Source organism: Neodiprion pinetum, chromosome 7 (genome assembly GCF_021155775.2).
Source record: "Neodiprion pinetum isolate iyNeoPine1 chromosome 7, iyNeoPine1.2, whole genome shotgun sequence".
Classification (NCBI taxonomy): domain Eukaryota; kingdom Metazoa; phylum Arthropoda; class Insecta; order Hymenoptera; family Diprionidae; genus Neodiprion; species Neodiprion pinetum.
Window position 1 is genome coordinate 16317869 of NC_060238.1, and position 22959 is coordinate 16340827.

A 22959-nucleotide genomic window follows, 5' to 3' on the forward strand; every position below is an offset into this window, starting at 1 on the left:
AATGAGAAAAAATTATTGATTATGTGCGTTCATGATATGTTGGATGGGTAAAGTCGAGAACAGTACCTACTACAGATTATTTGGAACGAGTTATTTTGTCGGAGTTCACTGGACGGGTCACCGATAAAGCCGTTTGTTATGATTATTCGTATTCCAATTGAAGAAAAAATCAGAGATTACTCAATCAATGATTCGAAAATGTTGAAAAATGGCACCTCAAATATTACCAAATTTAGTTTCTTCGAAAATTGAACAATGGCTGTCAGTTTCTTCCCGGGCTACTACAAACGAAAATTCCTTCACTACAATTAACTACAAACGATTCCGCGTCGATACCCACCCTCAGGTCGAACGCGCCTCAAAAAACGGCATTTTTCCGGCATTTATTCATAAATTTTTTACAAACAAATTGATTATTTGAATATTTTTTCGAAATTTTTTTTCACAACTTTATTATATTATGAATATTATGATTTTTGAAAAAAAAATTTTTTCTTGACAAAAATTTTTATTTGTTTATAATCGTTTTCTTTATATTTCTATTGTTTAAATAATTAGTTAAGAAATTATTTTTTATCTAATAATCATAATTGACAGTGCTCTATAAAGAAACAAAAAAAAAAATTTTTTTATCAACAATTCCATTGTCCATTAACTTATCAATTTGTTATAAACAAATTTTTAACTTTGTTATATTTTTTTTCTCAAACTTCTAAAAATTACGGAAACAACCATATATAACAAAGTATGGAAAAAAATTTTGTTCAATTTTTTATTGTAATTTTAAAAAACATGTGATACAAAAGTTGCAGCGGCTGCTTCATTTGTCTACTGAAAAACTAATATAACTTTTAAACTATTACAGATACGAAAATGAACATTTTAGTCGATTTTATGAAGAATTAAACGATCTTTTAAGTGAGTTATTGAAAAATTTGTAGTTATTGTTAATCTGTTGTTATGCGCATTTGTTTATAAAAACTGATGTTTTTTTCGATGTTTTCGGAACTTTTATGACTTCTAACTTTTTAAATAATGCAGATACGGTTATAGACCTTCAAGGAAATTCTGTTAAGTAATAAAATATATTAACGTTGCAGTTGTTTATTTATAAATAATGTCATTTTTCAATGAATTTATGCCCTTTTTCTCCAAATTTTTTTTGTATTTCATAAAAAATTAATGTCGATTACAATCTATTATTTAAAAACATGCAAAAATTTTTACAAATAATGTGAGTGGAAAATTGTATTGTTGAATAAACCTGTGATTTTGATTAAATGTCAGCAAAGAAAGCAGGTAACAGAAGGGATCAGGATCAAGGGTCGGTCAAAAAACTTGGCCTCTGAAAGAAGCAGCTGCTCATTGTAAAGTACAGAACTCAAAATAAATGATGAATATTACAGGCAAAATAATAACTGTGAAGAGAGAGAACCATAAAATTTAGAGAAAAATGGCGAAAATTCATTGAAAAATAAAATTATTTATAAATAAACAACTGCAACGTTAATATATTTTATTACTTAACAGAATTTTCTTGAAGGTCTATAACCGTATCTGCATTATTGTTCGAGTACAAAAATTTACTATAAACAAAGTATGAATATTTCTTCAACTTTTAAGGCGTAATATTGTTGAGTATGTATATAAGAAAGGCTCCACGAAGCGAAATATTTTTGCGACAATTATTTAAACATTTTTTTTCATCTACAATGAAAACGGAAGTTCGAGAAAATTTTGTTACTTAACAATCGTTTAACTTGTTGAAAAATTAACTTTAAGTAAAATTTCCAACGGTGATAAATTTTTTGACGTGTTCAAAACACACCATAATTTTTTCAAATTTTTAAAAAATATTCAATACCTTAAAAAAATTAATCAATGTGTCGTACTCGCTTTTGACGCCGCGCGTGCGACCTAAAAACGAAGCGCGGAGACCCTTTTTAGCGTTAAATTAAAATCATAAATAATGGAGATAGAGTTCCGGGAAATAAGAGTTTTTTAATGGAAATTTTCTCCTCTTTAAGAATTTTTTTTTAAAATTTCAGAAATATGAATAGTCTATGAAATATTGGCGAAAAACGAAATGCCTTTTTTTCATCTCAAATTGTTTATAACTTTTGCAATTTTTTATGTGCTGATAAACTTTTTTAGCACATTTGTCTAGGCGTCATTCCGAATCCATTGAGCTATCGCACATAATTTTAAGAGGAGTATCTCTATTTTAGACCATTTTGAGCTTATCGACTCGACTAATATTCGAGAGCTGTCTTACCAACCGCCAATAAATCCCTATTCTATCTACTAAATTCTCGTGTTTTGTTTCCCTCATCCTCCCCACGTTCCCCTCTGCCAAACTGACAGCTGAACATCCCGTGAGGTCAAGATCAACTGCTGAGAGCAGCTGATTACTTTCTTTTCTTTTGTGATTGAAATTGTCTTGATTATTGAATATCGACTCCTGGCCATTACACGGCCTGTCACCCAACAACATTCCTACTTTCCATTGTTCGCTTTTCTTAAATAGGTTACAGGTTTGCTTAACTTCATACTTTTTCCGTTATTTGTTCGAGAGTTTATTGTGCTGCATGTTGCAGGTGTATGCTAGCGCTTATATTCTATTTAGTTTCCCCGTAAGGCAAGTGTCACCATTAGAACTCATAAAATCGATTGAAATCTTGGTAATGTTTGAAACCATTTCAAACCTATGAAATCATGATGAACCATTCAACTACTTGTGCAGTCGTATCACATAAAATCTCTTAAGGGTTTCAAATGAGTTGAAATTTCCTGATATTATTTGTAAACTAGTGAAATCTTTTGAAATAAGTATGTTGAAATGTTATAAAACCAATTTGAAAATGCTGAGGTAATTTAGAATGTTATAAAATCGAATCACTTGATATCTTATAAAATCTACCCCCATTGACACCTTGTAAAATATGCTATTCATCAAGTTATTGAAATAACGTATGCTACAATTAATATGTCATTGACCAATCACTTTGAACCTCGTTTTGAACGGTCCACACTCACCTGTATCTTTATGAAACAGCCTTTGCTGCAGAACCAACTACGACCTGCGTCTACCGATTCAATATTACATATAATTCCTTGTCATTGTAATGTGTTGACCAATTGTGATTACTCGAGTCAATCTATTGTTTATCCCTGGACACTAACAGCTTCAATGCTATGCCGAATATGTTACAACTATATGACACGTGTTTGAGTAATTACTAGTAAATTATTACATATATTTGCGACTCACAGCAATGTTTTACGTGAATCCCGTGTTAGTTCGATCCCAGTTTTGGATTACATACTACCTAGTCGATACGAGAAATCATTAACATACAGGGTACAACTTGAAAATAGCTATTTTAGGCAAATAAGACTGACAACTCCAAGTTTGAATATGATAATATTTGTTTACGAAAAATTAAAAATAAACAATATGCAAAACAATATGAAAACAACGTTATTATTGGAGATGAAATCTACTACTTCGAATTGCAAATAAAACAACAACATTATAATCTACGAAGTCTGTTGATAAAAAAATTGGAAAAACAACTTACAAGCAAAACTGGGGAAATATTACATTAAACCAACGTTAGCAAAACAGTTTTGTATATAGCGTAGGAAGAGAAATAAATAGACGCATAGCAGATAAATCTAAATTTCATCTACAGTAGCATTCTGACAGCTCAGGAAGAAGAAAAGTTATCGTCTGATGCAAAATATTTATAAATCCCCGAAGAATGTGAATTACTGAAGTAAACATAGTTCTGATACTTGTTATTGCACTTTTCAAAATATTTTGAATTGCAGAAAAAAAGAATGACAATTTCCATTTCATTGTACAAAATTGGTAGTAATCTAAAAAAAACTTAGCGCAGTTAACACAAAAGCTGACGTTACATTACGCTAATCACTTTCTCACATCTGTAATTACATTTTCTCTAATTTTCGTCGCGATTGGTCTAAATTTCTGATCCACTAGTAACATGATCATAGATCAATGAGATTCATAAACATTTCATGAATCATCTAACGTCAGTCACAGTTGTTTATTACTCCTTCTGATTCATTTGTCAGAACACGTCTTGCGCCCAAAAAAAATCAAATTGTAGTCGATTCTAACCTTGGCATACCGCGAGGATAATGACTTGTTGACGTGTCAATCCAATCAATCCAACAAGTCATTATCCCCACGGTATTCTAAGGTTAGAGTCGACGGTCATGAGTTAAGTTATGTTTATTGAAATTGAGTTTGTTTCACGCTTGGCCGACTATGGCGCTTTAGGTTTCTCTGTGTTGCCAACATAACTGGCTCGTGTAAATTAATACATACTCCGTCAAAAATGGTAATGCATCTCCTGAATTCCTGGCTAAAATGAGTGCATCACATTTTCCGAATCGTATGGAATAAGAACCAACTGAGTGAAGTGTACTGTGAGTTCGTAAATAATACAATATTAAAATAAAATTTGAACACATAGTTACGCGTAGAGTTTCTTTATTTACCGACATTATAGCCCGAATAAAAATTTCGAAGAAGAATCTGTTTAGTGTTTACATATTTACAAGCAGAGTCCTGGTACCTGACATTTTTTGTCTCAACTGTGGCATTATTCGCTAGAGGGCTAACTAAGCTGACGCGTAAATTTTTCGCTCCGACTTTTTTGACACAAAAGTGCTATAAAAAGTGTTTCGAAAATTTTTTAAACTGTACCAACATACACCTAAAGCTAAAATTTATATCTCAACAAGAAAGGTGAAGATTCTGTGCAGTTATTGGACTTTCTATCCAACTAGGACTAAAGCGACATTCACTGAAAAGTTCTCAAGTGGTTTTGGTTTTCTAGTGCCTCCAAATTTACTCCAGTATGTCTAAATGCGCCGAGTGTTCAGGTGAATTCAATGGTAGCCTCATACTCCCATGCATCGGAGGCACATCCCTGTTCCATGCCAACATAAAGGGTTTGAACTGTGCCAATATCACAGCCTCATAGGAAAGGACACTTAATGTGGAAAATAAACAGTGCTTTTTTCAATGCTTAAATTGCAAACAAAATGGGTTCAGCTCTCCACTTATGATCTATATTGAGAAAATTAAAGAAAATTCTGCCAAGATCGTTGAAATTACATCTGAGGTTGAAAACAACAAAAAAAAATATCTCCGACATTAACGAGGATCTTCAAACCGTCAAAAATGACGTGGCAACCTTCAAAAACGATGACACTCACACCTCGGAATTTGATACAAACACACGCGAAATTTGGTTGTCAGAACTGAAATCACGCCAGATCAGAGAATTCAACATTATTGGGAGTAATATACCTGATACAAATGATATCCGCAGGGACACCAAAGTTATATTCGATGAGATCACACAAGCCAAATTCCCGCTTAATCAAGTTAAAGTTGCCAGGCTTGGAAGATATGATGACCTTTTCATCACCCAGTGATGCTACTTGGGTGCATTTCGTCGTCTGCGCTATAAATTCAAAAACGAAAATAACAACACCAACACCGATAACAGCAGCAACAATAACAATAATAACAAGAACATTCATTTCAAACGCGATAGAACTCCAGCCGAAACGCAGCTACTCACAAAAAAAATCAACGAATTGAAGCAAAGAACAGCCGCAGGTGAACAAAATCTCTTTCTGAAACATAAAAATGGTATCCTAGAGATAGTTGAAAATGAAATGGCACCGGCTCCAAAAAACTAGAACGCGAACTAAAGGTATTCTACCAAAATGTACGTAATCTGAGAGGAAAAACCATGGAATTCCTTAACTACATTCTAAACTCTTCGATTGAATACGATGTTATCATTCTAACAGAGACCTGGCTCGATGAGAACTTTCGAAACCACGAACTATTTCCACCAAACTACAATGTCTACAGAGGTGACAGAGACCGCATCATAACAAACAAAAAAACCGGAGGCGGTGTTTTGATCGCAGTGAGTACTCGACTTCTATCCAGACTGCTGCTGTCTTCTGCTTTCAGTTGTGAACAACTATACATCGAAATCAAATTTGGTAAACGTAGAGTCTTGGTGGGGGGTGTATACTTTATCCCCTCATCAGACTCTCAAGTATACTCCGATTACACAGCTACATGTGAAATGCTTGTTTCGAAATACATGTTCAGTGATTTTATATTTGCTGGAGATTATAACCTACCTAATTGCAAGTGGAGTCATACAAATGACCATCTCTCATACGAATGTAATCATCCTAGTGTCTCTCATAGAAACTCCTGTAATATTGTATGCAATGCATTTGACTGCTTAAATTTGAGACAACTCAATGATTTTGTAAATTCGACAGGAACTACACTTGATCTAATTTTTACCTCGTTTTCAAAGGCCATAATTTCTACTAGCATCGATCCACTGAGTAAAATCGACAAACTACACGAAGCTTTTGACATATTACTATATGACCCAATGTTTGTACCATTGGTGAATGAAATATGGGGTTTAAACTTCAGAAAAGGTAACTACGATAACATCAATAAAGGTCTTAGTGAAATTAACTGGGAATCTCTTTTCGAGAACCGCCCTATAGATGATATGTGCAATACTTTCAACCAAAAACTGCAAGAATTAACTATTAAACATGTGCCACAGAAGAAAAAACATGATAAGAGGTTTCCTAATTGGTATAGCAAATAGCTGATAAGTCTAATCATTCAAAAGAAAACCTCACATCGCAGATTTAGGCAACATAACTTTGAATGTGACTGGTTAGAATTCAAGCACCTCAGAGCACAAGTGAAACTGCAATTCAAACGTGATTATGCACAATTCCTGTCAAACTTAGAAAAAAACATAAAAAGGGGCCCGAAGAATTTCTTCAAATATGTCAACGATACAGAAAAATTTGGTTATCCAGCATCCATACATCTAAACGATGTTACATCTGACCAGTGTGAGAAAATTGCAAACCTTTTTGCAGATTTTTTCGGCAGTGTCTATAAAAAAGACTCTCTTGCTGGCTGTAAATTACCGATTATTTCGCCAAAAAACATGCATACGATTCAAATTACTGAACAAGAAATCCTGAAAGCCTTGAGTGGGCTAAACGTAGATGCCTCGCCTGGCCCTGATGAACTACACCCGTACTTCATCTTTTCATGCAAGGAAAACCTAGCATAACGTTTGCTTTCATTATTCAACTGCTCTATGAGTCAAGGTACTCTCCCTAGCCCATGGAGAGAAAGTTACATAATACCAATATTCAAGAATGGCGACAAGTCCAACATAAAAAACTACAGACCAATTACCGTTATTAACGTCTTTGCACGAAGTATTTGATTCCATAGTCTGCAACAAAACAAAATTCCATGTGTCAACAAACGTTCTCGATGAGCAACATGGATTTAGAGAAAAACGATCCACTGTAAGCAACCTGGCAGTAATGCTTGAAGAAATAATTACCTCCTTTACTAACCGAAATGAAACTCATGCTGTTTATATGGACTTAGCTAAGGCATTTGACTCGGTGAATCACAAGCTTCTCACAGAAAAACTAAAGTGTCATGGAATAGGAGGAAATCTCTTACAACGGTTCGAATCTTACCTGAGAAACCGGAAACAAACGGTCAAAATCAACAACTATCAAGCAAAACTTATCATTGCGGACTCTGGAGTCCCTCAGGGCTCATATCTGGGACCACTCTTATTCTCGATCTTTATCAACGATATTGAAAACTGCATCAAATTCACCAAGTTTCTACTATTTGCAGATGACCTGAAAATCTACTGCGAAATCAAGAGTCCTTCAGACTTATTCCTACTTCAATACGACCTTAATATTGTCTGCCAATGGTGCAAAGAGAATGGACTTGCGCTTAATATAAAAAAATGCTACTAGATGTTTTTCTTTAGAAACAATATCGATTCTAGATACGCAAATGTGGAATACATGCTAGAAAACCAAATCTTAGAAAGAAAACCGTAGCCAGCGATCTTGGAGTTATTTTCGACTGTCATCTGACGTTCGATCTCCATATATACCACGTCAAAGCAAACTCAATGAGGATGTTCTTTTACATGCTGAAAAAATCGAAACCTTTATCTGATTTTCGATCAATGATCACACTCTATGACACTTTTGTTAGACCAATATTGAGCTACGCGTCCGTTATTTGGTCCCCCAAAACGGACGTTAGTAGCAGAAAATTAGAATACGTACAACACCTCTTTCTAAGATTTGCATCCTGCAAAACAGACTCACCCATGTCATTTTTTAATCACAATTATGAAAAAATCAGCCAGCAATTAGGATTCAAGTCTCTCGAAAAAACACGTAAATTCACAGATGCAATGTTTCTATTCAAAATGTTCAACAATTTAATAGACTGCCCTTCAATTTCGAAAATGTTTAACTTAAGAGTGCCAAATAGAAGATCGAGACACAATGTACACACATTTGCAATACCGAACCAATATCTAGCCAGTTACACCCACAAATCCATCATTATGCAACTGAGTATGTTAGCGAATAGTAACAGCGGTTGGATGGATATCTTCAACCAACCAATCAGTCACTTCAAAGCGTTAGCCAGAGAGGCACTCTAGTTATCTAAATCTTAGTTAAAAACACTCTAGTTTTATACATTGTTAAATTTTTATACAATATATTGTTTTTTTTTTTTTGTATTCTATATTAATGTTATGTATTTTGGGAATATTAAGTAATTTCCGTTGATAGTTATAAATAAATAAATAAATAAATTATCATAAAGTGATCAGGATTCTTTATCACATATACAACACATCTCTTCCCCTTCCCGTAGGACTGCAAATTGTTCAGGGCCTAGGAGCTCCAAAATTATAAATCTGCCCTATGCCTTCAATGCTATACAAGGTGGATATTCTCCGAGGTCTGATGAGAGAGGAACTCCAGCCGACTGCTGTACCGCCTCTAGTTCTTACTAGTTCATACTAGTTCGCGTCACAAAAATAGTGTGCGATTATCGATCGAATTTCGGATGTGCGTTGCAAATGTAGAGGACAACAAATATAGAAATAAGGGTACCCGGTCGATAATTGCGCACTATTATGGTGACGCGACCGAGACTGAATAAAAGAAGGTGAAGCCTCAGCCGGCTCAGAGCTCCTCTCTCATCCGATGCCGAAGAAGATTCGCTCTGCATTCGTGTCCGTATAATATAACTATATGGGCGATCCCTTTGAAGCATACATTTTTCCTTTTAGCCAAATTCTTTGAAACTGGGCATATAACAGTTCTTGCGGTCGCTGATTTAAAATATGGGGTCATATCTGAGAAATTTCAAAATTCAAATTGGCGAATCTAATATGGTGGGCTGAAAATGCGAAAGGGATCGAAATGGCTCGAAAATGCACATTCAGGAGTTTTTTAGTTCACCGAACATGACCAGGAAAATCTCCGAGAAATAAACTTCAATCGAATAGGATCAAGTTTCATATATTCATTCAGCCATATTGGATCTTGAATTTTGAAATTCTGACGTTGAATTCATTTTTAACGACCCAAAAACCCAAGATTACCGATTTCCACTTTTCCAGTCCCCGTAACCTTCCCACAATTACATTTATTCTGTAAAAATAGGCATTTTCTACACTTTATTTATACTTTATAGCGCTCACTATATTCGCGGAATCATCATGATCTCTCTTAAAATATCAACATTGACATCTTAGAAGTCCAATTACGCAAAAAAATGATAGCAATATCTCAAAAATTGAATGTAAAACCTCAATAACCGATTCAAAAAAAGGTGTCCCATATATGAGACGCTGTGCAGTAAAGGGCTATACAACTATTCACGAAATGAAACATCAAACATGGTACACTTTGCACATGTAATATATACATACACAAGGACCCAGGACTACCGCCCCGTTGACCACCAATGTGTTTCTCGTGAAAATCTGCGATCCAAACAAGCTTTCGACATTTGATAGAGAATTTCTCGTTTGCGACTTAAAGCCGATTGAAATGAGCCAATCCGGCAGCATATGATGGCTTAGGACAGTTGAGGAGCGCATCACGTTCAAATGATGATCCGCCAACCCTATTCTCGTTCTGTTCGTAGCTATCAGATTGGACTGTACTGGATTGACCAATTTCAAACAGCTGTAATTCGCAAACAATAAATTTCCGATGTGAAATAGGAAACGTTTTTATGCAGACTTTGGGATTTCATGGGACGATACTCCTAGGTCACTTTTTATATACCGGGAATTCTTATTGCAATAAAGCCTAACTTCCCCCTCCGATGCCCTTGTTGACCGTATAAGGGAATATGTTTCCGTCTACCGCTCTTAAACATTTGACGTAGTATATTTTTTTCATATTTCATTTTATGCCGATGTATAGGAGTATTGTGAAAACATATGGTGCATTCCATGCCAATATATAATCACTGTTTGTTGCCTGAATCCATATTTTATTTAGGATAATTATTTTGATCTTTCTACATGAATTATGATTTCTTTCAATATGTAAGTAGGGGAAAAATTATTCACGACGTTTGTATCTCCGAAAAAATAATTGGATACTTCCAACACAATTTTTCAATATAATTACTACCTTCAGAATGGACGTTGCAATAATATAATACAATTTTTAATAATTGACTAGTTTAATGCTTGATTTTCTTTCTGGATCATTCATTGGATAAAATCGTGTTTACAGTAATTTGATTTATTTTTTGTAGCTAGCGAATAAAAATGGAAAGAAAAGTATTTCAGTTTTTTAAAAGTTTGGGTCATGGTCAGTGACAGAATTCTCCAAGACTGAACAAGTTTCATAACCTGTAACGAAATTTGGAAAAAAATCCGGGACGTGTGAGCGTTTCAGAAGTAGGACTGCACCTATCATGCGAAAAAAATACCCATCAAATCGGAAACGAACAAAATCTGATCCCGGTTGATTTGGCATAGAATGCCTCATTCATGCCCCACTTACATTTACATAGTATAAGGGCGAACAAGAAAAGTCGCTCAAGCAAAAAAGAACCATCTGGTGAATGTATCATATACATATACATAACCAAATTTGTATGTAGTTATACATATGTATAACCAAAGCTCAACGTTGATTACAATCCTGAACCCCGCAGCATAAGGCACGCCTTCCCTCCACAGCGAATCGGTTTGCAAGGAAATCCTCTCTCATCACCCTTTTCTTCTAGTTCTCTCTTTCTCTCTTTGCTCTCTCTCTATCTCTCTCTCTTCTTAGCTCTTTCGCTCTTCATACCGCTAAAAGGGGAAAAAGTCTCGAGTATTTATGTAAAGCTCTAACACCTGCAAAAGCAGTCAAAACAAGGGTCGTCCGTTCCTTTCTCAGCCGTCGTTGCTCATGGATTTAGAGTGTTTCATTATCTCACGTTTAGCACCTTGATACTTATATTATATTATACATAAATGATAAGAATAATAATAATGCCCTCGATTTTCTAGTCCTTCTTTCCATTACGGTCATGTAGTATTCCTACCTTTACCGACTGAGCACTCACCCTTTTTCTTCCCATATTGAATAAATATAAAAATGAACGGAAAGGATTCAACTTTCGACGTTAGATCGCTCTTTCGTATCAGAATTGAGGAAAGTTACTCATATCCTGAAAATCGTTGAATAAATGTATGGTTTTTTTTACACGTGTAATTTCCCGTATTTCAGGGGCCAAAAACTGCATAGCTTGGATAATTTGCAAAATTCCGGAAAGAATAAGGAGTAAAATGAACCATCGTGAGACTATTTTCATGCAATATTGAGGTCGCTATACAAGAACTAGGAATTATAATAATTTCGTAAATAAAAGTTACTCTTACGGTTAGCTGGGCTCACGGCGAACCAAAAAACGCTTCTGTATTCCGTTGGAAAACAGCGACGCACTGTCGAAATTTGTATCATTTCTGTTCGGTTGTTTATTTAATATAGGGAAAAAAAGGGCGAGTTTGCTCGGTCGGTAAAAGTAGGAGTACTACGGGACCTTAAGCATCCCGAGTTAGCAAGGAAGCTTTTATACTAGCAGGATATGCGAAATATCATTTTGTGTTGGTTTATATAAGGTACAAGAAACGAAAACTTGCCTGTGACACGCGAAAGCTATGTAGAGTAACTTACTGAATCTCTTCGCGAAGGTTGTTTATTATACAACAAATTCCAAGCTAATTGTGTGATTACCTCTGTGAAAAACTCGTTGGCTGACTTTCAAAATCGGCTATACATTTTTACACCGCTGTTGCGAGAATAAGAAAAGCTAAGTAAAAACTATTCAAGAAAAAATTGCAATTAATAATTGTTGGACATCTATACGTTTTTTGTTTGTTCAATACGAAAGATTCATCACCTAACTTATCAATTTTTATATACAGCGTCAAGGAGAAAAATGACACGATAACGTAGATGTCACGTGATCTTTTCAGCTGAAATATCAAATGAATGATTCAATACATTTGAAATCATTGCCCGAGAATTCGTAGACGTTGGAAAAATTACAACTTCGACATAGAATTTTGAGCAGAATTCGAAGTCTTCGAAAGATTTCACGTGATTTCATAATGTTTGCAAAAATTTGACACAATTCCAATCGTTCTTCGGATTTTAACGAATGTTCATAAAGATTAGAAAAAAGTGTCACGTGAAATCGGAATACATACCTCGCCGAAGTTCACAAGGTTTTGTAATCTTTCGAAAATTGCAATGCTTGATGGCAAACAGTGGTGAAACAGATTTGAGGAGCAAACACCTTATGAGTCAATTGTTAACATTAACAACAGTATTGGAATTTACTGTGATTCAAGAGTCCAGCGATTGGATTTTAATATTAAAGCCCAGTGCCCGCTTTCGGCAGCTCTTCACTGAACCGCGCTATTAGAGGAACTCGACTATGGGAGACCAAAAGTAAATAGAGTAAAACGATGAACTCCGCTGTTTTAACAGAGTGTAGTAGTCAACGTGACGTATTATAGGAATTGGACAGTATAACCAGAGAAATCGAAGACTTGAATCCCAATATGAATTGAAATATTGCACGTCTCACGCCACTATTGGAAAAACTGAACCCCTTCGTAAATTTAGCGTTTAATTTTCCTGCAGCGCGCTCCGAATTCCATCTAACACCCTCTTAGGACGTCAGGTTTGAAAATCAATCGGCTTCTTCTGCTACCCATTATTCTACTAAACTGTAAGCCAGTGAAGGTAAGCAAAACTAGTCCGCTGTTTATAGTACCCTTATCGTCAGCCTGCACTTAACTATTAGCAAAAACTAGTTCAGTTTTTAAATCGCAACGAAGGGTTGGGTAATGGCCAATGATGGCACTCATTAGTTACTTTCAGTATCATATTTTATGAATTTCGCTGTATTTTAAGGGGGCGCAACCTTTTTGTAGTGAACAAACCTATCCATCTGTTATTACATGAATACAAAGCCTGTAATTTACCATTGGCAAACGGTAATTAAGTAAAATATTAAAGTAAGTTTGATAAATTACTACAACAGCTGGCATTTCCCGCGAGTTGAACATTCGTCAGATTGATCATTAAGTTGAATTTCGGATAATTCCAATTAATTGTGGAAAATTTGCACAAAACGTTAAAATAATTTACTTGAAAAACTTTCGATCGTTAGGCCTTTTAGGAATTTTAACCCCTCAGTAATTTGGACCACTCGGAATTTTGATCGACAGCTGAATAATTTCGATTTAACCATTCCGAGGATTGTTTACATTTTTTCTATTTCCATTATACACCAAAACGTTCCCAGGTATAGCGAAATTTCTCCGTTTATTTAAATAGAAAAATTGTGTTAGTTTTTTAATGCAAACTTTCACATTTCACTTAGTCTGTTCATTCAATAATCTTAAAATTTGAAATGATTCTTTATCAGTGTTTCTAATCATAGTTTTCATTTTTCCTGACAAATATAGAAAAACGATAAACCTTTTGGCAGAAAAATTAAGCAACCCTACTATGTACATATGTATATAAAATTGTAGAACCTTGCAGACACCTTCGAAAAGGTGAATCAGAAATTGACTTCGATAAATTTGAAAGAATTATTGAATCGGTTGGCAAATATTCAGAACTTACAAATGTAAAACTGATAAATTCCCAAACTACATTTCTGTTATTATGTATTCCCTAATATTTTTTTGGGGAAAGTCTCTCAATACACAGAATTCCGCAGTGGTATTTCACAAAACAGAGTTATGAAGAAGAATTTCTACAATGAATCGTCAGAAGGGACTTATACGACTTATTATTTGAATTTTTTTTTATCCAGTATCAAAAGATTCACAATTTCAATGAATCCCACACGGGATATTTACCTCTAATAGACATACCATGGACTTCCATAATGGATATGCAATACCTCTATTAGCCATCCATTTCAACCGAAATGAAGTAGAATAAAGCTCCAGCAAAGATCCAAATGTCCGCTTACTAAGCATGTAGCAGAACTCTACCATATATCCACATATGATGGATTTTGTGGGAAAGGAATTAACACCTTTAATCTACGTTATTTTCATATCATGTACTCTTGCTTACGTATCATGAAAAATATTAGAAGCTAGCATGTTCATGTGGACATTTTGTTCTACTCCAGAAAAAAAGTTCACTGAAGACCTAGGCGACATAGACTGGGCTTCCGAGGACGATCAAGTACGCAGATACCGGACGTAATTTGGAGTAAACAAGAGGGCTGAATTGCTAGGAGTTTGTATAATTTGGAGCTCTCTTTTGTAGCGAGAGAGGAGAGCGACCATTCACTGCATAATGGTTGCCTACAGTATCTCCACTTACGTGCATGGCTATGCATAGACATCCAGTGGGTATCGATCACCAACTTTATTCTGACCGTAGATATCCTGGATTTCTCTAAATGTCTATCAGGGATCCACGTCACTGTATCATTTTCCAAAGCTCCGTCCACGTTTCCCTCTACATGTTACTTTCCAATAATTGGTCGAGTTTCCAGAGGCTGAGATGGATGGAAACTGCAGAGGATGTTACCTACCTATACCCTATATTTCGCAAAGTATCAAGCTCAAGAGGATATAGTGTGCAAGTTGTACCTACCGTCCGTTATTTTGCTATCGGGTAAAGTTTCTGCTCGGATAATAAACCAGTACGTTTTTCTCTTTCCAATTTATCTTACCCCTTTCTGCTGGGAAAAATACCTCTTTTGCCCAAAAACATGATGGTGAGGTTGGTTTGAAAGTTTTCTTTCTACGCGTATAATCTTCAGTATTTGCTCTATGCAGTGCAGCTAACCAAAGCACTTTCAGTTAAAACGTATATTATTAAGAAATATAATTTCTATATTTTTTATATCGGCAGAGCATTACGCAGGGTCTTTTCTTCGTTGCGAAATTGGAGCACCGGATGAGAGAGAAAGAGAGAGCCGCTTATGCGAGCACCAAGTAAAACGGCTGCGTCAGTCGCACTCTTATCCAGAAACGAATAAATGACCTTGTATGCGAAGACGTAAAAAAACAATTAGTATATACTGGTAAACATGTTTCAAATACCATTGACTTATAGTATTCGGATTTTCTCGACAGATTAACTATTTAACCGTCCGAATTATCCATCTCAATATCGAAGTCGAAGAAACAAATGATGTTACTGCCGTAAGGATAATTTTCCAAATTTGACACAGAAGTCCCATAAAAAGAATTTTGAGCAAGCTTCAGCAAGAGAGGCGTAAGCCATATCCATTTTCGACGCAATGCTGCCAGAAAAACATAACCCGCGAAAATAAAAATAAAAACGAGGGTTTCCCATTATTGCAGATTATCAGCCAAATTCATGTTTCACCAAATGCTCTTCCCTCTGACCTTGATTGCGTACTTTCCACCTACTATGAAGAAAAATATTGTTCGCACCATGGGCGTAAAACTTTATGCTCTAGGTACAAGAGTTATAAATCTATAAGCATAGCCAATTATACCTATTAATATGCAATTATACATCTGTATATCAGCTCAAATCTGAGATTTAATTATACACGAACTCGTCATCTAGATAGAACTTTTCTAACGATCGATCCAACTCGTAAACTACCTATCCAACGATCGATCTGCCGAAAAAACTTATCTAAGAAACAGTCGACCTATTCATTTATCCATTTACCTATTGATCGGTCAGTGTATCTATCGATCTGTCTACCTATCAATCTGGCTATCTGTCAATCAATCCATCTTAGTAACCATCAACTTTATTTTCTATCTGCGTCCATCTCTTCCCTTTGAGCTGTGTATTCATAGTATAGACAGCACATGCAGATTAAAACACTCAACTTCTGTCCATTATTGATACACAAAAGTTAGATCCTGAGACGAGAACGATGAAATGCAAGTAGTCAGTGGCTACCACGAATGACAGGGTGGTGCATAAAAAACTAGCATCTAGCTGTAAGGCATTGGTGGATTGGTAGCCAGATAGGTATACCTAAATAGAAACGTTAGGTATTGTGCAGGTGGTCGTATCTTGCTAACTGGGTGAGGTTTGCTATTCGAAACGACCTAGATGAAGATAAGACCTGATAATTGCGCACCTCGCTCTGATTTGATTGATCGAGCTTGCACCATAGCGTTTAGTCCGGGCAGACGAGTACGCGTTCACACCCATATTATACAAACGACATAGGAAGCAGGCGACCCAAACGCGTCGAAGGAATTTATAGCTTTTTGAAAACCGAGGGGTAGGGATGAAGTGTGGACGGCCAGCGGACAAATAGCGATAAAAAATTTAAGGATCCCTCCTCCATCCATTTGCTCGCATCGCCGTGTGTTTGCCCAATAAACCATGAATATCCCCGGAATATAATCGCCACGTTCTAAATACATATACCGCGAGATAAAACCTACTACAACTTTCTGTGCGCCTGTGCATAGATGTTCAAATTCCAGGCGACCACCCCCGCGGTTTCATGTCGATGGAAAGAGTACAACGTGTTTTGTTCCTCTGCTTTTTTTTTGGCATCCATCTTTTTTACCCCTATAACCGAACGTATAATATACACAGGTCTGTACTATAACTCTATGTACAGTGGAACGGAACTAGACCGGAAAATATCAGGCATGCAGTTTTACGGTCACGCAAAGGTTAGTTGAACTCCCGGGGTAATGTACCTCTGCCAACCCGGCCATAGAAACTGTGCGACTCGGTTTACCTATCAGGACGCGGATTCTGCTTCAGGGTATAAGATCAGCATGATCTCTGCGAGCAATGCACTCGCGAAATTTATACTTGCACTGCACGTTGTGTACTTACCAAGCTGTGCACTTGATCGATTTTTCATGAACTTCGATTAATTGTTTCCGAGTATTCGTTGTTCAATTAATTGATTAATCGCACAGCTCTAGTACAGTGATATTCATGCATGCCTGTACACTTCCGACTAACTATCTTCGGCCCGAAACAAAATACTAATTTCGATTATATACAAATCATCTATAACAATGACGGGTAATGCAGCTAAAGTGAAAGAATAGGTTGCGTCGCTAGTCATTTTTTTATTTTACATATTCCGTATAGAATCAAAACGCGCATTTTGTTTTGGACCGAAAATAGGTAGCCGGAAGTGGATAGGCTTTACATGAATATCATGACTGGCAGTGTGAACGCAGCATGAGTTAAGGTGAGCGCTGTAATCAGACAATTTAGATATCGTCCATCCGTACGTGTGACAACACGCTATTATTTCCAACATCTGTGAAAGAAAGTTTGCTTTGAGAAGCAAGGAGTGTGCCACTGACAGAACACAAAATGGGGTTGGGTAACTTACGTTGTTATTGACACAGTGCGTAAAATTGGGTTGCTCGAAAATACGCATACGCCAAAGATATAGAATCTAGCACTTCAATTCTACGCATGCGCCAACGTCGTTATACCAGACCGTTGAGAAATGGGCCACAGTCTACAGTCTTCGAAAATTGAACTTCCCGAGCAGAAAAAGTGAAAAAGTGTTGGAAAAATCAATTCGGTTGTTATGAATATACAAACAGTAACAATCATAATTTCAAGTGTAATATTTCAGCAGTCGAGTTATATGAATTTAGCTTTGTTCAAAGTCCAAGCACAGCTACTGGCACTGCAGAACTTTTTGGAAAAATGTACTCTTAGAAATTAATTTTTTTTCAACTATATATTCTAGATTTTTAGTATGCAGATTATAATTTAAAAGATCGCGATGAATTTTTTAGATACATATCAGACGAATCTCCAGAAAGCAAAATGCTGAAATTGTGAAGAGAAGGAAAAAGAAAAGAGCGGAAGTAGAATCAAAATATTTCTTTATCAAAAATTATCTTGCACGACTTCATTAAAATTTGCAAGCAAAAGAAGCCATTTTTGATGGAGAAAAGTGAAGAAGAAAAATATTACCGAAATAAAGTTGAAATTTTGACTGAGATTTTTCAGAAAAGTGCCGAAGTAACAGATTGTGAGTAGATTTCAACCCGCAGTAACCACACCAATGCAAATTCGTATCACCTAAAATTTCTAATTTGTGGCTCTTTTTAACGGCTTTCTATAACAGTCTTCTAGTTTCCCCCATCATGACAAATATGTCATAACCCTAGGCTACGACCTACACAATGGCGTGGCGTCATTCGTTCTGAAACCAGAGTCGTACTAGCGTGGTAGCAACATTCGGAAAGTCGATGCGCGATGAAAAAAAAATTGCGTATATTGTTACGAAAAACGTGTCAACGTAAGTACCTATTAGTATTTTAACATATTCTGTAGTTTCTAGCACAAAAACACGCAATTTTTAATAATTCTTACTTTATTAGTCAATATCAGGCCGGATTCGCGACGACCGGACCGTAGATGCGAACTTTACATTGACAATGAGTGTGCTAAAAATATGAATATAGATAAATAAAAAAAAATAAATAAAAAAAAAAACGTATATGGTTTGTCATCATAAACTAATCATTTATTAATTTTTCACCTTTCAAATATATCATATGTTCAAAGACCCTTAAAAAATCTTCTATTCTCCATAATTTTTACGAAATATTTTTCTCTTCAAAGCAGAACATTTGAACTTGAGTAACAAAGAAAAAAAAAATTCTCATCCAATAGAAAAATAATGGTGTATTTTTTACGAAAAAACGATTTCGAAACATCTTTGTTCTGATTTTGACGCATTCGCACTATGATAATATTATTTTTCGCATTCGAGACTATTACCATTAAATTTCTGGAAAATTTATATAAAATACAAGAGAATTATCCATACAAGAGTTATAGTACTTTGAAAATGCAGAATCCCAAATCGTACCATTGTGGTTCATATGTATGCCTAATAGAGGTGTGGTTACTACGGGTCAAAGAACAGTTGATACGGTTGTAAAAAATTGTGGAAATGAAAATTTACAGACACTTACTTTAAAAGATTGCTATAATCTACACGTGTTATCCCATATAGGTTCATATCACGTTGTATTTTCATTACATTGAGTTAATTTTTTACGTTATTTTGTGTACACACATATACGTGTAAACATACAGTACATAAAGTAAATATACAAGTGTAGTGATAAACGCAAAGCAAACACATAACACGTCGACATAATTTTTTTTACATAAATATTCTACACTCGATTCGACTATTTTTAGCGACGAAGGCATGATCCCATTCACTTTAACTTATCGTTAGCAATAGTTATTCCCCAAGTCTACGAAATTTATTCGAGTTAATATATGATTAGCAATTCAATTTACAATTAGTAAGGTATTATCGTTATACAACTACGGATATGAACAGTGACTATTAAGAAATTATAATATCATAGTGATTTACATTTTCAAACATTTTTTTTATAACCTAATAAATATCAGTTAACTTGAGTAGACATGAAATTATGAGTAATTGGATAAAGCATAATTAATCACACTGAACAAACTTGAATTATTTGAACAATCTTTGGCACAGTGGACCAGGTTTTGATTTTAAAATAAAATGTTTAGTTGGATCAAGCCAAACATGAATTGACTAGATTAAATAAGGCAGAAGGAAGGTTTTCCCTCGAATTGATTTCGGGCATGATACTTAGATAACTAATTTACACTGAAATTTTGCCGTGAAAGTTGATGCTCAGCACCAGCAAATAGGCATACTGTCGTTAAGCCTAGAGTTTCAAAGAAAACACCTGTAATCCGTGATCAATCCATTAATACGACAAGAGATACGCAGTTTAATAATAAGATTACTTGGAGTTCCCCTTAAAAACCATGGAGGGTATAATATTGCAATATTTATACCATGAACTTGAAGATAAGGAAGGCAGGATGCGTCGCTAGTCGGTTGGAGCTGGAAATGCGCAGATGCCGTCGGAATAAACATCGAAGTAAAAGAGTATGCACTATGCAGGTATGTTACATGCGTGTATGCGTACACAAGTTGGATAATATCAAACGAGTCGTTCGTTTCAAAATCGAAACGGAAATATGGAGGGCGAGTTAGCGAGAATCGCGTGTAATAAAAGGCTCGTCATATCAACCGACGCGACCCATTGTTGATCAGGTTCATTCGTTAGGCTGCGTTGTCCTTATAATAATTTGACATACACATTGTATACTACAAGTATGTGCTTAGTATATAAAACTAACCGGCGCAAAAACCACACGCAATTATATAGCCGAGATGCAGATAACACGTGTATCATGTTACACATAGATCACCGCAAAAAATGTCGGTCGACAGTTTGAACCTCTTAATCATCAACATAACCCCCCCCCCCCCCCTCCCTGCCCCCCGTCCCTTTGTTCGGGGTCGATAATAATTTCGGCTCGCTTCAAGCCCTTCGAGGGATCTGAAAGCGAAAATCCTGTTGGGAACGGATCCGTTGTAGAGAAACGATATACCGAACCTTGTTATACTCTGTTGTGTACCTAATTACGCACAAAAACTTTTGACGGATTATAGCCACAAAGGGCGCGGCGCAGAGCCTCAAAAGAGGAAAATAATCCTCTACATAAACACATTCGTGTTTTGTTACATCTCACATCCCCGTATCACGCAAAGGTAAAGGTACAAATAGAAACATTCTTTTCCTAGATGTTTGTCGTCCGTTGAGAACAATTCAAGGGGGTTCTCTTAATATCATCGATTATACATCAATCCCGCCTCGTATAACTGTATAAGCAATTTGTGAAACTCGTGAGATACGAATCATCTTTCCCTAATTTTTTTTCACCAATTGTATGTAATGATATTAGGGCGTACGTGCTATAATAATGTGATCGAGTTTCAAACGTTTGTTTTATAGTTGTTGAGTCAAACGTTAGTGTTTTCATGGGAAACCAACATGGCCACTGATGATCACGCTTCGATTTTTATTCTGCCTGAAAAATCACTTCCAACATCAACCGTCCGTCAAGGAGTGTTTTACATCTATTAAAATAGTGGCAACAATGGTTTGGTTATCAATTTCACCTTGAGTCATATCTAATGCCGGAAAATATAACACACGAAATTTGCTCGTACTTGTGGCACATCTGCGGTGTTGTAAAAAATTTGATTAAATTTTCTGCTAATTTTCTCCTGTCGTAATTTGCCGTGTTAGACAAATTCTCTCATAGAATCTGTACTCGTATCGTGCAATTAGACGTCCATAAATTACTTCACCGGCTATGCGAGGGTGAAATAATTAAGCGGTTTGTTGTTAAAACGACGATAACTTTGTCGGAAAAAAATAATGTACAAATTACTCTGCATCATTTCTCGAGATTCGCAGTACTGAAAATTAGGGAAAGTGAAAAGTGAAGTCCTTGGACTGATCCCGTGGTAATATCTCGCGTACCTACGTAACATTGATAACGAAACACGATAAGAACTAGACAGACATGTCATTCGATGAGGAGGATGGAGAGAAACAGAAGAAGGAGACGAAAATTGTAGTAGACCATAAATGGTGATGAAATCTTAACGTACTCACTCCGAAATTAGGCTCTAAGTTTCGTGATGATTCCTGTGGATGGACGGAGAGTAGGTGTACTGGTCCTTCTTTCTCTGATAATCAACCCTCTGCTTCCCAGCGAGATAGCAAGCACACAGTTAGATAGGGTAGCCTGGCGTCACGGCGCGTGGACGGGGCGGTACTGACGCGGAGCGTCTCGACGCTCGCTTTCACCATTCGGCGCGGCGTCGCCGGCACTGATTCCGTTGATATGACACGCGCACCAGAGATTCTGCGCGCTTTCCTTCTCATCTTCGGAGAAAAAATGCGATACTCTCCCCATACTGTACAGCTGCCCCGCAAATTTTTTCCCTCAAACGAGTTTTTTTCTTCTTATTATTTCCTATTTCCGCTTTATCCCGTGTGTACATGCACGGTAATATTCGCTAATGCCTTGACCTTCTGACTATATTGTTTTCCGTTTGGAATAAAATGCGAATTTGCCTCTATACGAATTTTGTGCCAATTACGGGCGATACAGCCGACGTGAGAGAATATTAATAATAATAATAAAATTCATTATGTCCATGGCAATGTTGGACAAATATTATATGAAGATGGGAGTTTCTGTCACGCGACTCATATAGAATCAAACGGGCATTTTGTTCCAGATCAAAAACAAGTTAGCAAGGTTTTGTCGGCCTTGGTATTTTAGTGGCCTTAGTAATATTTGATGTCAACGACCCTACGAGTGAGCGTAATTTTTCGAAATTGGCTCCAGTTACTTATTTAATCGACATTTGCATACATTACTCCGAAAAGTAATATTTAGATGAAAAGTGCGATTTTTTTTAACATCTAAACATTATCAAAAAAAAAATACTATAGGGTTGAACAAACAAAAAAAAATTCTGTTGCCCTGATTTTTCCGTGAATTTTGGTGCTTGAGAATGAAGAATTTATGAATCAAATCATGATTATATTAGAAACCATCCCCCTCCTTACAATACTACAATAA

At 36.0% G+C, this 22959-nt stretch overlaps 1 protein-coding gene across 1 annotated transcript in view; it reads right to left on the reverse strand.

Moving 5' to 3' along the window:
* Window positions 1-22180, reverse strand: part of LOC124223701 (ras-like protein RAS2) — a 308087-nt gene extending 285907 nt beyond the window's left edge. Inside the window, exon 1 of the mRNA XM_046635934.1 lies at window positions 21981-22180. The gene's annotated coding sequence lies outside the window, so the exon portion shown is untranslated. The remainder of the gene's footprint in view (window positions 1-21980) is intronic.
* Window positions 22181-22959: the final 779 nt, after the last annotated feature.